This window comes from Pinus tabuliformis, chromosome 4_2 (assembly GCF_031772625.1).
Source record: "Pinus tabuliformis cultivar Carrire ecotype Pingquan chromosome 4_2, CPIR1, whole genome shotgun sequence".
NCBI classification, from domain to species: Eukaryota; Viridiplantae; Streptophyta; class Pinopsida; order Pinales; family Pinaceae; genus Pinus; species Pinus tabuliformis.
In genome coordinates, this window is record NC_142304.1 from 714983571 (window position 1) to 715001567 (window position 17997).

General features: G+C 38.8%; 1 pseudogene; it reads left to right on the plus strand.

The window, feature by feature from the left end:
* The first annotated feature begins 3718 nt into the window (after positions 1–3718).
* On the plus strand, positions 3719–4355 carry LOC149171521 (reticulon-like protein B21 pseudogene; annotated as a pseudogene).
* Positions 4356–17997: the final 13642 nt, after the last annotated feature.

The following is a 17997-nucleotide window of genomic DNA, read 5'->3' on the forward strand; positions in this document are numbered from 1 at the left end:
GTCTCATTACGAGCTTATTTACCATGATCACAGGGGAATAATTAAACTGACATTACCAAAACTACATATTAAAATAGGGTAATAGCCAATGATCTAATCAATCAAAGGACAAGGGGTCTCATCAAGAGCTAGCTTGTTCGGTTTAGTTACAATCAGTAAATGGCATTGTCATTATTGGGTTACCAAGCCTAGACGATGTCTTTTAAGAAACTTGAAAAGAAAAATTACATGAAAGGAAAAACAAGGTCCGAATGAGAAAGAAAGCAAATGAATATAATTTTGAATTCTGAAAATTGCTTCGGATGGAATAATGAATCATTGTTGGTTAAAAGATAACCTTGTCGAGGCTATGAACGCCTGATGGCAGCAAAGGCTCTATTTGTGATAAATGAGTAAACAATAAAAACTAATATGTAGAAGACACCTACTATATCTATTTAAATCTTAGTATTGACTGATGCAAACATTTGTATTTTTATCACTACAAGAGTAAAGTAGTTGAGTAAATAAATTGAGTAAGTGATTATGATTTCAGAGAAATGTTGTTTAGTTTATAACTCATGTAATTATTATTCCTATAACTCTTCTAATTTTGAAAGTTTTAGAAATTTCAAAAGACCAATCAGAGATAGTTGGTTCTCCCAACTGAATCGCAAATTGTTGTACTATGTAACAACCCCCCCATTTATACGAAGTAATAGTTAATATTTTACATATAAATGGGAACCCTTTTAAATTTGTAGGCTTTGAAAATAAATGCTAACTCTACAAATTTTCCTTAAAACCTTTAGAAAAGAACTCATGCTTAAAGCTCTTATCTCAAATCGCATCTCGCAGTTTTCCATGTAACAAATGTTAACACTCCATCGAAAATCCCGAAATGCGATGAGGTCCCCGCTGTGATTTTTCAATCACAACACTTTAAGAACATGCGATCGCACTTCGCAAGTCGTAAATTAATAAAGCATGCCATTGTGTCACCCCTTAAAAAATTGTGAAATGCGATATTGCGATTTTCATAATCGCATTTCGCATTATCTCTGAGCAACGTTATATGGCAACATTTGAAAACTGTGACGCGGAAAATAATGAATGAAGCGTGGGAAGTTACTGAGTTTTAATGAAATATTAAGTGGTTTGACAAAGTCTGAGGTTTCAGAAATGTTGCCCATATTTGCTAATGCAGTTTGCAGTGCCGATGGAGGAGCAACAACATGGTAAGTCATCTACAAAAGACTTGAAGATGAGCGGCCTAAAATTATTGTCACCAAGGCAACAACGGATTCAATAAAACCATCCAGAGTTCAATACAAAGATTTTACTTGCTCCTTTCTTCACAGAATAGGAGCAACAGCCAAATTGATATGATTAGATGGGTGGTGGAAAATCTCAGTATTGAAGACAAACATTTTGGAACTCAAAGATGGAGCTAATGGGATCATTCAAAGCTGAATATTTGAAACAAATGTATCATATTCATGACCCTCAGGATATATATGACAAATAATTTCTGGCCAAGTTCGCAAAGCAAAATGAAGAACCCTTCAAGATCATTTAGGGCTGGAGAGTCCTAGAGAACAAATTCAAATATGATAAGACATGTATGTACCCCATTTGCTTCTTTAGCAAATCCCCATAACTATGCAACTTCTATGTTATGTAGATTGTATGGATTGCCTAATAATACCAAGTTCTTTATAGGATGGGTCCCTTTAATCGATGCTTGTGCCAATTCCCATATAATGAATTGGGCCACTATCCTATCTGATAACATAGCTACTGCTATTTCCGAATATCGTCAAAAGAGATCCACCTCCACAGAGAACCTTCCTCCATTTTATTTGAGTGCCTATATCATGGATGCCATCTATTTTTGTACTAAGTTTCAAATCATGGGTTGGAAATGGACTTTACAAGACCCCTACCCCATCCATATCAGTCACAAACAGATGTGGGAATCCCATTTTATTCCCCATTATTACAAAATAGGCCATGGTGTTATTTTATCATTACACAATTGATTTTTGATAAGAAAGCCCCCAGATTTTCTAAAGAAGCCGCTACAGACCTTCTCGTAGTAGGCAAGTATCTTGTTGAACAATGGTTCACATATATCAGATTTTATGGTAGCACAACAAACCACTCATGTACTCCCTTTGTATGTTTCCGACAAGCTATTAGCAAGAGAAATAACTCACTAGACTGTGGGAAAAGGCTTAACCAAGACCTTGAAAGATAACAAAAAATCACTATGGCCACCCTTTCCCATCCGATGTGGTTCTTTTTCATTGACAAACTTCAACCATGCAAATAAATAGTTACTGAACATGGAAAGCCTCAAGCTCCATACTATGCCAAAGAGGCAATTTGACCCACAGAAAATAGCACACAATATTACTACTACAATAAATATCAAGCCCTTGAAGCATGAGCTAATGACTTCGAAGATCTTTTACAATCAGCTGAATCATTCAAACAAGCATTCGATTGGGTGAAGGCAAGTTTGAATCTTGATGACTTTGAAAGGTTTAAGGAATTTAGAAATTAGAGGCTCGAAACAATCCCATTGCATTTGTTAAGGACTGATGACAAATCTACACCCAATGTAACTATTAACAACGAAGGGCCAAATTCTCATATATAGTCTCAAGTAAATACAACCCAGGATACAGGGTGTTAGAGTCGGTCTTGTCAGTCCTCCGTCAGAGATCAAAACTCTTTCTGCATTTCATTTTTATGTGTCTCGCTCAATTCACCCAGTTGCATTTCGCTAGGGGCATGCCATTATCTAACGGAAGGGTCTCTTCACTTGTTTCCCTCATGTTTGTACCTGCTGGGTTGGTCAAAAATTTCTCAAAGTTCATCAAAATTCATTTCACATCATTTGCAGTCATAGATGCTATTTTGGTCCAAAAAAGAGTCATTTCACTTTCTAGGTCTAGGGTTTGTCTTCAGAATGTTGAATAATGCCCGCAGGCCATGAGGATATTTTCAATAAGTTTTCAGCTCAAGATTTTCATCATTAATAATGCTGAAGGATATTTCTTTTTCAAAACTTTGTTTTGAAGAAGAAATCATCAAGTTTGTTTAATACATGATTGTTAAGGTTTTTCAAGTTCTGCAGTTTTTCAGGCAGCCCTGGTCATCTTGCCAGGTTTCAGCAGCTCCTATCCCTACAGAAAATCAACCAAGAAAAGTCATCATTTCAAGCCAAAATCAGATGGAAATGAAAAACAAAGTTCACATTTGAAAAGTTCGAAGTGCCAAAGTTCTACATTATTGGAAAGAGAATTTGCCAAATGAAAACAAAATAAAAAGCCCATGTCATAAAGATATTTCTTGTGTCTTCGTATATCTTTCCCATACCAAGAGTTATGCAAAGGGTCAAAGTCTGAAACAACGGAAAATGTGCTATTTTAAACCAAAAATCAAAGTTTAGGTCATAATATTCATTATTTCTACAATCCATTTGCACGCAAGAATCATCAATTAAGCCAAGAGGAAAATTGTGAAGGGTGAAAACAGAGTTTTGGAACCAGACTGTTGGTGAGTTAGGCTGCGCGGTGCATGGGGAGCACGCGTGGCGCACTGGGCTTCCTGCCACAGTGTTATTTTTAATGGGGGCGGCACACATGGCGCGCACGCGATGCACATAGCCTCCCAAAGTAAAATTGTGCCACAAACATTACAATGAATCCAACTCTCTTGCTGCAGTTCCAGATGGCAAAGCTACTCGGAAAAGAACAAACTGGCTTCAGTATATGACTGATTTGGTCATGTGGAGTGATCCTCCAAAATCTGCTTTTGTATTTGGGTCAGGCTCTTTTTGCGTCCTATCATCATGTTTCACACGGGATTTTCCCTTCAGTTTGGTGACCATTCTCTCATACTCTGCCTTATCTTATCTGGCAGTAGTGTTCTTTTATAAGTCATTTATTTGCAGGGGGGCAATCGACTTGGACACTAGTTCCACAAACTATGAGCTAAGTGAAGCAGACGTTCTTCGTGTCATTCGAGTGATTCTTCTGCCAGTCAATTCCTTGTTTGCAAAAATCAGAGATCTATTTTCTGGGGACCCAGCTACCACTTTGAAGTTGGCATCTGTTCTGTGGTTACTAGCTCAATGTGGCGACATGATGACAATATGGACTCTGATCAGGCTTGCATTTTTTCTCATCTTCACCATCCCCAAACTTTATTCCTGCTTTTCTGCCCAATTGCATGGATATGGTCAAAGCTTATTGCTTCGTCGTTGGGAAATATGGAATGCTTGTTCCCACAAGAAAGCAGTGTTATTTTCATCAGCTGCTCTTGCTTGGAACTTATCTTTAGCTGCAGTACTGCTTCATGTATGAAAATGGCTATGAATCTGGAAATTAATGTCATTGTTTTTCGTTCAATCAAAGACTTATTCCAAGGAGTGTTAGTTGTTATCTGGGATGGGATTGGCGGATTCTGTTTCCTTTCACTAAAGGTTCACACGAATCTCAACGTGGATCAAGCAAATTCCCCAGTTACATCGAAACTCTTAATCAACAACAGAGTCGGATAGTTATATGGCACTCTCTGTTGAATGGCTTCTTGAAAAATCCAAATTCGGCGGATTACAAATAACGGAATCATTTCGAATTATTAAAGCAAAAGCCAATTAAAATGAGCATCTATAAGCTTGATCTCAAACCAAGCACCAGATCCGGAGATTTCATTGCAACTGTAACAATTCACCAGGTATCAAGGCTGAGAATCTGCAATGGAGTGTTTTGATAAACAAATAAACAAACATCAATTAAGGGGATTTCGATGGAATGCAAGGGAAGGTGAACAGTCAAAGACCGACAATCCAAAATTAGAACGCAGAATATCTACCACGACAGAGAGATAGGAAACGGATAACCTATTTTTGTCTTTAGTCATGATTCAATGAGATTCATGCTACAATTGTCGCCTTTTCATTGGTCATCAGAAATTTTCAAGTAAAATAATGGAACGTTGTTGCTGTTCAGAATAGATGGCTGGCTCTTCATCTTCAGTCTGTTAAGGATGATTAAATAGTCCCTTATTTTTTGGTCGATCTATTTGCTCATAGCAGAGTTTATTTATTGTATGAAAAATCATTTGTAAAGGGTTGGAAGTTTCTGGGAAACGGGGGAAGAGAAAACTCAGCTATTCACTGTACAGTTTGGCTAGGAGATTAATAAAAATGATGCAGCTCTGATTCATGAGATCCCTGTGGTGTGAGTTTAGCAAATGTGTTTTTTTTCTCTCTCATATGTATCCTGTTATGTTTACATTTCATTCATGATCATTTCCAGTTGAATGTTTTTAAGTAAGAAAGGTAGAATCCATTTTATTGCTCTGCCTTGGAAAAGCGTTCATCCTCTGTGTGACTTCTTCTGTCTGAAAAGGATTCATTATATATGCCCTTTTCAGCTTCTCAACAGTCTATCCACTCCATATTATTTCAGTTTGATTGCTAAGCCTCATGCCTATCTTGCCTCATGAAATAATCTGTGTCATTGATTTAATTTCCCAGCTCATGTGGTCCTGTTGGTCCCATACAGCCCAGAAAATTTCAGTCATTCAACAAATTACCTCTTTCATATCTATTTACTAGCCTAAAATCAACATTCATTTTGAGTCATCTTAGAGCCTATTGTTTATTTTTACTGAGTGTGACTCGGAGAGAGCCCTCTCTTGTCCTCGTAGGGCTAGCTACGAGGCTGAGCGTGGTTTGATGTGGACCTAGAACCTTGTCTTTTCAGCCTGAGACAAATCTAGGCCCTAACATAGTGGCGACCGTATTGGGGAAGAAAATGGTTTGCTTGTTGATGTCATTTGTTTTATAAGCTATAGACGGAGCCTAAAGTTATGCCAGGTAGCCTTCGAAACGCTCTTGCAACGCATCAGCGAAAGTAGATAAACGCTGCTTCAGTCAATCTCCGGTCTAGCTTGTAAACGTGACATCTAACTTGTTAATTGCCCCAGTACATGTATCAAGTTCAGATCTGATTGTTGATGGTGGACAACGATAAGACATAAGAAGGCTGAAATCATTCACCTGACGACTTCATTCACTGAAAAATCCAGAGATCAATGCTTGGATTTAGTTCAGGACTGTTGTAGCCATGTTCATAGTTTTATTGAAAATCTTGAGAAAGTTTATGAAGATGATAATTTCATGGATGATGAGATCATGGAAGCCCTGTACGAAAATCCATTTCAGCAACATAAAGAGAGTGATACTTATCAAGATGATCAGGAAAATTTGTAGCAGGATCAAGATCTTAGTACGGCAGAAAATGAAGGAATTTTTCATTTTGACAATCAACAGAAATTACATGAAATGGATCAGCTGTATGAGGAAAATTTGTATACACCTTCACTTGAAATTAGTGAAGACAATCACTGTTTGAGCAAGAGAAAACAAAAAGTATTATCTCCTCTGTCTGAAGACGAGATCGATCAACTCTTGAACGGTCATGTTCCAGCTCAAGTTAATGCAGATCTGCAGTGTGCACATGGTCAAGAAGGTGATGGTGGAACTTCTTCCTCTTTTGAAAATGATGACAGTCCTGTAAGCAGCTTTATAGATCAGCAGGTTGAAGATGTCCATATGGCTGAAAGTGATAAAAGAAAAAGTGTCGTTTCAGATCTGTCCATAAAAGAAAACAGCATGCAGGGAAGTCAAGTTTCGAATTCAGAAAGTGATAAAGTTAAGTTAGCCATTTCAGATCTAGAGTCAGATTGTGATGATCAAGAATACCTTGTACTGAATCCCATGAAGGAGAACTCTGCTGCTGCAAACATCTGGAATAAAGAAGATAGAGTTATGAATCCAAACGTTCTCATGTCATCAGAACAAAGCCTTCATAAAGAGGTAATCCAGTCAGTTTATGAACAACAAGATGAGAATTTTGTTTAAGTAAGTGAAAAAGTTTCTTTGGATGCATCGTTGGTAGATGATATAAATGATAGTGTTGGGTTTCACGAAACATCTGAAGTTTCTTTTCTTATGATTGATGAATGTAATGAGAATCTGGCTGTCATATCATATGAAGATGATCTACAATATATTCAGACTGCCGAAGATCAGACCATTCAGGATTCCCTTTCAGATTCTTCTTCATATGTCTCATGTTTTGAAATGTTCTTTCAAGAGGAGATCTGCTCATCTACTTGTTCAGAATTTTTTGAGGACCAGGAACATACTTTTACTAAAGTACATGATGAAGGAAGATCAGAATCAAGAGAAAAAGATACCTTGTTTCTCCAGCAGGAGGTAAATCTTCATGTTTTTCATGATCCAATGGCAAATCTGTTGCAGGCAGCAGTGAAGGTGATTATTACAGTGTTCAGTGACGAAGGAGATCATGGTCAATTAACATTTTGGATGCCCAGTTACAAGTATCTACTGTTGACCAGGAGATCTGATCAAGAGAATCAGTCAGCAAGGCATCTGCTTGATTGGTTACATTGGCATTTTGATATAGTTTGATGGTATATTGTCTTGCAAGAAACACATGTGGTCATGTATTGCCACCAAGCTTTGGGTTTTAAGATCAGGTCTTAGTACTTTGAGTTAGTTTGTTAAAGTCAAGTTTTTTTTAGTCATTTTAGCAGTCATTTCAGTTTAAAGTTGAGTCGGTTTCAGTCAAGTTTCAGTTAATAAACTGAGTCAGGTTGGTTTGTCGAAATAATGGACTCCATAGCCCAATGGACGAAGGCACTGTCTAGCTCTTCCAGAGATCTGCCGTTCTTGGCACCTCCAAGGAGCTACCATCCCCATTGGAGCCAATGTTAGATTTGGTCTTGTCAGTCCTCTGTCAGAGATCAAAACTCTTTCTGCATTTCATTTTTATGTGTCTCGCTCAATTCACCCAGTTGCATTTCACTAGGGGCATGCCATTATCTGACGGAAGGGTCTCTTCACTTGTTTCCCTCATGTTTGTACCTGCTGGGTTGGTCAAAAATTTCTCAAAGTTCATCAAAATTCATTTCACATCATTTGCAGTCATAGATGCTATTTTGGTCCAGAAAAGAGTCATTTCACTTTCTAAGTCTAGGATTTGTCTTCAGAATGTTGAATAATGCCCGCAGGCCATGAGGTTGTTTTCAATAAGTTTTCAGCTCAATATTTTCATCATTAATAATGCTGAAGGATATTTCTTCTTCAAAACTCTGTTTTGAAGAAGAAATCATCAAGTTTGTTTAATACATGATTGTTAAGGTTTTTCAAGTTCTGCAGTTTTTCAGGCAGCCCTGGTCATCTTGCCACGTTTCAGCAGCTCCTATCCCTGTAGAAAATCAACCAAGAAAAGTCATCATTTCAAGCCAAAATCAGAGGGAAATGAAAAACAAAGTTCACATTTGAAAAGTTCGAAGTGCCAAAGTTCTACATTATTGGAAAGAGAATTTTCCAAATGAAAACAAAATAAAAAGCCCATGTCATAAAGATATTTCTTGTGTCTTCGTATATCTTTCCCATACCAAGAGTTATGCAAAGGGTCAAAGTCTGCAACAACTAAAGTGTGCTATTTTAAACCAAAAATCAAAGTTCAGGTCATAATATTCATTATTTATACAATCCATTTGCACGCAAGAATCATCAGTTAAGCCAAGAGGAAAATTGTGAAGGGTGAAAACAGAGTTTTGGAACTGGACTGTTGGTGAGTTAGGCTACGCGGTGCATGAGGAGCATGCGCGGTGCATAGGCCCAGCGCGGCGCACTGGGCTTCCTGCCACAGTGTTATTTTTAATGGGCGCGACGCACATGTGCACTGGGCGCGCGCGCGACGCACATAGCCTCCCAAAGCAGAATTGTGCCACAAACATTACAATGAATCCAATTCTCTTGCTGCAGTTCCAGATGGCAAAGCTACTTGGAAAAGAAAAAACTGGCTTCAGTATATGACTGATTTGGTCATGTGGAGTGATCCTCCAAAATCTGCTTTTGTATTTGGGTCAGGCTCTTTTTGCGTCCTATCATCATGTTTCACACGGGATTTTCCCTTCAGTTTGGTGACCATTCTCTCATACTTTGCCTTATCTTATCTGGCAGTAGTGTTCTTTTATAAGTCATTTATTCGCAGGGGGCAATCGACTTGGACACTAGTTCCACAAACTATGAGCTAAGTGAAGCAGACGTTCTTCATGTCATTCGAGTGATTCTTCCGCCAGTAAATGCCTTGTTTGCAAAAATCAGAGATCTGTTTTTTGGGGACCTATCTACCACTTTGAAGTTGGCATCTGTTCTGTGGTTACTAGCACAATGTGGCCACATGATGACAATATGGACTCTGATTAGGCTTGCATTTTTTCTCATCTTCACCATCCCCAAACTTTATTCCTACTTTTCTGCCCAATTGCATGGATATGGTCAAAGCTTATTGCTTCGTCGTTGGGAAATATGGAATGCTTGTTCCCACAAGAAAGCAGTGTTATTTTCATCAGTTGCTCTTGCTTGGAACTTATCTTTAGTTGCAGTATTGCTTCATGTATGAAAATGGCTATGAATCTGGAAATTAATGTCACTGTTTTTCGTTCAATCACAGAGTTATTCCAAGGAGTGTCAGTTGTTATCTGGGATGGGATTGGCGGATTCCGTTACCTTTCACTAAAGGTTCACACGAATCTCAACGTGGATCAAGCAAATTGCCCAGTTACATTGAAACTCTTAATCAACAACAGAGTCAAATAGCTATATGGCGCTCTCTGTTGAATGGCTTCTTGAAAAATCCAAATTCGGCGGATTACAAATAACGGAACCATTTCGAATTATTAAAGCAAAAGCCAATTAAAATGAGCATCTATAAGCTTGATCTCAAACCAAGCACCAGATCCGCAGATTTCATTGCAACTGTAACAATTCACCAGGTATCAAGGCTGAGAATCTGCAATGGAGTGTTTTGATAAACAAATAAACAAAAATCAATTAAGGGGATTCCGATGGAACGCCAGGGAAGGTGAATAGTCAAAGACCAACAAGCCAAAATTAGAACGCAGAATATCTACCATGGCAGAGAGATAGGAAACGGATAGCCTATTTTTGTCTTTAGTCATGATTCAATGAGATTCACGCTACAATTGTCGCCTTTTCATCGGTCATCAGAAATTTTCAAGTAAAATAATGGAACGTTGTTCCTGTTCAGAACAGATGGCTGGATCTTCATCTTCAGTCTGTTAAGGATGATTAAACAACCCCTTATTTTTTGGTCGATCTATTTGCTCATAGCAGAGTTTATTTATTGTATGAAAAATCATTTGTAAAGGGTTGGAAGTTTCTGGGAAATGGGGGAAGAGAAAACTCAACTATTCACTGTACAGTTTGGCCAGGAGATTAATAAAAATGATGCATCTCTGATTCATGAGATCCTTGTGGTGTGAGTTTAGCAAATGTGTTTTTTCTCTGTCTCGTATGTATCCTGTTATGTTTACATTTCATTCATGATCATTTCCAGTTGAATGTTTTAAAGTAAGAAAGGTAGAATCCATTTTATTTCTCTGCCTTGGAAAAGCGTTCATCCTCTGTGTGACTTCTTCTGTCTGAAAAGGATTCATTATATATGCCCTTTTCAACTTCTCAACAGTCTGTCCACTCCATATTATTTCAGTTTGATTGCTAAGCCTCATGCCTATCTTGCCTCACGAAATAATCTGTCATTGATTTAATTTCCCAGCTCATGCGGTCCTATTGGTCCCATACAGCCCAAAAAATTTCAGTCATTCAACAAATTACCTCTTTCATATCTATTTACTAGCCTAAAATCAGCATTCATTTTGAGTCATCTCAGAGCCTATTGTTTATTTTTACTGAGTGTGACTCGGAGAGAGCCCTCTCCTGTCCTCGTAGGGCTAGCTACGAGGCTGAGCGTGGTTTGATGTGGACCTAGAACCTTGTCTTTTCAGCCTGAGACAAATCTAGGCCTAACACAGGGAAGATGCAGGAAACATAAAATACAGCGGAATCCTGCAGAAGGTTAGCCGAAAAACAAGTCATAAGTGACCTAACTAAGGATACCGGTCCCAAGGGAAAAAGTAGTGATTTGGAGCAGGAATGGGACCAGTTTAATAAAAGGCTCTAAGATACTCCCAAGACAACAGATTTCCCAGAAACCACTGAATATCACACTCCAGAGAAAATTCAGAAAATTCCAGAGTTGGAGCCAATGAATGAGCAAGGGACAAGTCCGCAGAATATAGAAATCATTCCTACATTTTCGATATCTGAAATTATCCTAAAGGTTACAGAAATACCTCCTTTAGATGTTCTCTATAGCCCACTACATAAAGCTGTAGTAGGAAGATAAAGGAAAAGAAGGAGAGTAGAAACACCCAAGATCCCACCAAGGAATGAGCCAATGGATATAGTATGGAGGGATATTCCTTCCAATCCAGCGGAAAATTTAACCAGATTGTCGCAATTTACAGGGGTATATGCTACTGCCACCATGGATAAAGCCATTGAGGTATCTATTTTGTTGAGGGAAAGGGAAGAAAGGATAGCACAACTCGAGCAACAAATGGAAATCGAGAAAGAAAATGTGAACAAGCAAGTCGTTGAACAAATAGTCCATTTGCAGTAGAGTATGGAAGTATTAAAGATAAGCCACGAATCAGACATCTCTGCAAAGAACATGTAAATCCAAGAATTGCAAGAGGCCATAGCAAAGTATAAAGATTTCCCTACTGTCGATGAATTCATCAAAGAAGCATGGGAGCTAAACTCCATTCTGTCAAAACAACAAGATATATTCTGCCAGAGAATGTCCCATATCACTCCTTATCTGATTACCAGTGACCAATTAACAGATAAGGCAATTGATTAGAGAACTGAGTTTAATGATTTAAATACTAAGATCTTTGACTACATTGAATGGAAAGAATCTGAAGAAGGAAGAAGCGCTAATCTGCCAGAAATAGAAGAAACGCACAAAGATATATTGTTCACAAATTGGGATGTACGGATCAAGCAGGCATAATTGGCAGTAGCAAGCAGAAGGAGTGGATAAAAATATAATAAAAGAAGTCAATCACACTTTGCACACCACCAACTTGATAAAAGAAGGTAACCCAAAATCACTTCCAGATTTGAATGACTTGGATAAAAACTAGAAGGCAAAGGTAAAAATCCAAATGGAGGTGATCACAAATGATCAAACACTGACTGGGAGGCATACTGGCAATTCCTTGTCAAACCTCACAGTCAAATTATGACGTTGAATTGTTCACTCCATTCAACACAAAGGACGCCACCACCTCTTACAGATGTTATCTTCACAGGGCAGGTCAGGACGCAATTTGGGGCAACTCCTCAAGTGAAACCAATGTGCGATATATGCGACTTAAAGGAAAAGCTGGCAGACAACAAGACATCTTTATAACCTCTGGTCATCAAATCACTTTTACTTTTAGAGTTAGTTTCTAGTTAAGAGGAAGGTTGTTTGAAACCTCCTCAGATATTTTGTATAATCTATTTTTGAACTTTAGTTAGATAATATTTATACCCTTCTCATGCATTTAGAGAAGGGTCTATAATTTTATCAAAAACATTTGCAAAGAATGCACTTCTGTAAGTTTATGAATGCCTTGATGAAATTATGGAACATGGTCATTACTTTTGAATATAAAACTACTTTCTTTTGTTGATGCACTATTGTATGCTTGGAGAATAATTTGATTTGAAGAAAGGAGCTGATCTATGTCACTAGTCAAATGAGTAGGACCTCACACATATGGTACTTTTATCTTGTATGATCAGTTCTGTTTTGCTTATTAGTGATAACATTTCGTTTTCATGAATTATATATGGAGTATGTTCTTTTTGTTATGTGTTAATTGCACTACTGTATGATGCATAGCTGAAAGTATTCATTTTCATATATGATCATTAAATATATGTGATATAGCTGAAATTAACTTTACATGTTATCATCTCTGTTTAATATGTGAATGACCTTTATTATCGCATACCAAACATATATCTTTTTAGATCGCATATTTCAAAGAATACCTCGGGTTTATATTAGATTAAGTTAGCTAGAGATTTGCATGCTAGAATATGTCATTTAGTTATCATTATTCTTATTGCAATCACTTGAAAACCATCCATTCTCATTTTCAAACCCATTCTGGGAAACTGGTCCCATCATGCCTAGTCGGAGCCACTATACCAAATGGAAAAGGAGCTGCCTTTAAGGTTCGGACCGGGTGGTTATCCCCCATGTTGGAGCAACAGAAATCTAAGGCTTCAACACCTTCCTATAAAATACTTCTACCATGGATGAACGTAATCCATGGTCTCGTTATTAGTCCTGTCGGGCTTATTTCTAGCAATTTCATACTAGTTCCAGAGCAATTAGATAATTGAAACCCTAGACATCTATTGAAAAAGGTCCATAGTTTATATTCCACATTGATGTTTGTTTTATAAATTTGGTTAGGATTCTACAAAATATATTTCATAATAAATACAAAATATATTTCATAATAAATACAAAATATATTTCTTTGGAGTGCAAATGTGCGGAGGAAACTTTCATTGTGCAGAGCGAGGAGGTGCAGAGGAAACTTTCATTGTGCTTCTTGTGCACCTCCACACTCCCTCCCACACCTTTGCACTTCGCACAATGAAAGCTTCCTCCACAACTCAGTGTGAAATTGATATATTAATTTTGTGGGACTTAAATTTCTAGGTATGCACTTGCTTGATATATAATATTGTTGTGTTTTGTAGAAATTTTGAATAATATGACACATATTCACAGAGATTATCCTGATTATACACTTATAAGCGGAACATGCATAATACATAACCTCCTCTACGTTGATCATCAATTTACAGAAGCAGAAACATTCACAGGCGTACATAGAAGCATCAATCACACATATCAACACAGTATTTTCCCGGGGAAAGCATCTTGCTAAAAACCCCAACTATCTGTATATTATAGTGATTGAATCATGTAACAATACATAGTACAATACTCCTCACAAGTACTCAGTACTATCTCCACATGCTACACACAATACAGCTCAGATCTGATCTCCAAATCTCCCCCGCTGCTTGCCTGCCTCCACAGCTCAATACCTGCTCAAGAATGAACGAGAATGGTTTACCAAACTCATATTTAACCTCCAAAGAATCACTCACACTGTGAAAGACGTGAGCAGAGGCTATACTACTTGGTATTGGCCAATTCATAGGCATACTCAATCCCTTTGATTGTGCAAATCATCATGCACAACTATAGTCACAACTGATAGCAATATGATCCTCTAACACCTGTCCATGCTGAACTGAACATGCAATGACATGCAGCTGAGTTAACTGATGTATTATATAGTTGCATTATGAGTTAATAATTAGTTTAACAACTCATCATTAGTTTATTTGCAGTTAGACTAATTACAACTAGTTTAACCAAGTCAAACTGAACACAACTCCATCAACTCTACAATCAACTCCACCAAACTCAACTGATTGAGTTCTAACCGAAGTCATGCATGCAACAACTCAATTGACCCACAAAGAAAGTGTACTTCCTTCTGACAGCTGCATGTGCCACATCTGTAGCTCAAACTGAAGTGCTCCAAGAGAATAAGATCAAGTTTATAGTCCAAATATTATTATGAGACAATAATATTTGACTTTTCTATTTTGGACAGCCAGTCTAAAAATAGACTTTGATCACTCCTGCTGTGATCACTCCTGCTGTGATCACTCCTGCTGTGGTCACTCCTGCTGTGATCATCCCTACTGTGGTCACTCCTGCTGTGATCATCCCTGCTATGGTCACTCCTGTTGTGATCATCCCTGCTGGGATCCAAAAATAGAACTTGCGCCATAATTTGCCTGCGGGCCCTTAGTGAAGGCGGCTCTTTTCACTAAGCTCCATCATCTTGTTGCATTCTCAACAAACATTTCTTGTTGCACACTTTTCAACACTCCCTCTCAACAAGAAAGGCTTCCTCTCAAACCCGATCCTGTAACTCTGGAATGTTCTCCATGCAACACATCTGGCCGGTCCACTTGCTCTGTCATCAAAGTCTCTGACTGCTATTGCCTCTGTCGACTGAAAACTCTGCATCTCTGTGCTCTTCAGTATTTGACTGCTCTAGCCTCTGTCACTTTGATCTCTGACTGCATCTATGCTGCTGTTAGTTCTATCTCCCAGCATTGCATCCGCATTGCACCTCCCAACTGACCTCCCTGTTGGGCTAGAAACACCCTCTGATGTTGAAGCTCTACCTCCTGTTGACAAATGCTCCCTCTCTGACATCTGCGCTACTGCAACATCTCCATGCATCTCGCACCATTACACACCTCTCTGTGCCACCTAGCACTGTGCAAAGCACTTGTGCCTCTCACATTGCTGCAGCCTGCTGGCTATGCGCTGTCCTGGGATTCCCTGCACTGTCGCTCTCTCTGCCACTCCATCCGCATCTGTCTCTACCCAATCAGTCAGTTCCTGCTACTACACATTGGGGCTCCCATAGCAAGGTCTCATCTAAGAGGTTGGGTACCTCAAGGATCTTGCCCCTCCTCCTTGGGACGATCAATCCACATCACCCCACCTCCTACCTGGAGGTATGGCTACATGCGATCCCTCAGCCCACCTGGCTCGAAGTTTCCCCCTACTGGAGGTCTATGGATGAGTAGATGTCTTTACTCGATCTCCTCTCAGCTTCCCCTGTTGTGGCTCCTCCACAACCTCCTGAAGCTGTTGCACCAATCGTGGCTCCTCCACAATCGTTTGAGACTTCTTCTGGCTCTGCATGTTGAAAGGTAACATACCTTCCCTCTCAACCACCAAGTCTCCATTAATTTCCTCGCTGCTCAAAGATTTTCATGCATCTTGAACCTCAAGAGCATACAGGTTCTTGACCCGTGAACCCTCCTCATGACAACGAAAGCATCTCACCTTCGACTTGTCAACCTTCTTCCCATCACTGGAAGAACTAGATTCGGAAAGAGAAACCTTCTTCTTTCCCTTCTTCGCCTTACTCGCTAAGGCACAGTTCTCCTCATCATGCATAGATGAAAAACTGTCTCTGGTGCGCCGTCTAATCTCCTCTTGCACGAGATCCGACCAAAGTCTCTCCCATCCTGGCAATTTCTCCCTTCCATTCACCGAGTCTTGGTAGCTATGCCAACTCTTAGGAAGGTCAAGGAGTTCTAGACTCACCATCCTCATCCTCAACAATTACCCCCACACTTCTCAGCTCATCCCGGCATTGGGTGAACTTCGTGAGATACTGGGGCATACTGTCTCCATTCTCACACCTAATGTTTCTGAGTTTATCTCTTACTTTGGAATTAAATTCAAATTCCACCAGCTCAAAACTCAACCGCTTCCGATCTAAAATTCGTGAGAACAAAGTATTTCTTGTACATAGATTGACTGTCTGGGCATTCACCGGATATCTCACCTTCTAAAAAAAGGATGAATCCAGAGGCTACCTGGCCCGATTACAGACTCTTCCTGAAGAAATAAAATGTAAACACTTTCTGAATAATAGATCTGATGATCAATCCTCGCTTGATATCCTGTAAAAATCTCTTCTACAAATCAAGCAGCTCTGATACCATGTAGAAATTTTGAATAATATGACACATATTCACAGAGATTATCCTGACTATACACTTTTAAGCGGAACATGCATAATACATAACCTCCTCTACGTTGATCATCAATTTACAGAAGCAGAAACATTCACAGGCGTACATAGAAGCATCAATCACACATATCAACACAGTATTTTCCCGGGGAAAGCATCTCACTAAAAACCCCAACTATCTGTATATTATAGTGATTGAATCATGTAACAATACATAGTACAATACTCCTCACAAGTACTCAGTACTATCTCCACATGCTACACACAATACAGCTCAGATCTGATCTCCAAATCTCCCCCGCTGCTTGCCTGCCTCCACAGCTCAATACCTGCTCAAGAATGAATGAGAATGGTTTACCAAACTCGTATTTAACCTCCAAAGAATCACTCACAATGTGAAAGACGTGAGCAAAGGCTATAATACTTGGTATTGGCCAATTCATTGGCATACTCAATCCCTTTGATTGTGCAAATCATCATGCACAACTATAGTCACAACTGATAGCAATCTGATCCTCTAACACCTGTCCATGCTGAACTGAACATGCACTGACATGCAACTGAGTTAACTGATGTATTCTATAGTTGCATTATGAGTTAATAATTAGTTTAACAACTCATCATTAGTCTATTTGCAATTAGACTAATTACAACTAGTTTAACCAAGTCAAACTGAACACAACTCCATCAACTCTACAATCAACTCCACCAAACTCAACTGATTGAGTTCTAACTGAAGTCATGCATGCAACAACTCAACTGACCCACAAAGAAAGCGTACTTCCTTCTGACAACTGCATGTGCCACATCTGTAGCTCAAACTGAAGTGCTCCAAGAGAATAAGATCAAGTTTATAGTCCAAATATTATTATGAGACAATAATATTTGACTTTTCTATTTTGGACAACCAGTCTAAAAATAGACTTTGATCACTCCTGCTGTGATCACTCCTGCTGTGATCACTCCTGCTGTGGTCACTCCTGCTGTGATCATCCTTGCTGTGGTCACTCCTGCTGTGATCATCCCTACTGTGGTCACTCTTGTTGTGATCATCCCTGCTGGGATCCAAAAATAGAACTTGTGCCATAATTTGCTTGCAGGCCCACTTAGTGAAGGCGACTCTTTTCACTAAGCTCCATCATCTTGTTGCATTCTCAACAAGCATTTCTTGTTGCACACTTTTCAACATGTTTTCCTTGCCTCGATTTAATCCAATTGCTTAATATGAATTTCAGATAAGTTGTGGTCAATTTCTCTATATCTTTAGTGATTCAATGTAACTTCTATAATGATTGCAAAGTATGCATATATCAAGGTTTAAATTTCATTGTAAAACGTGCAGAGGTGTGGCTTGTAGAAATGTTTGAAAAAACAGATCGT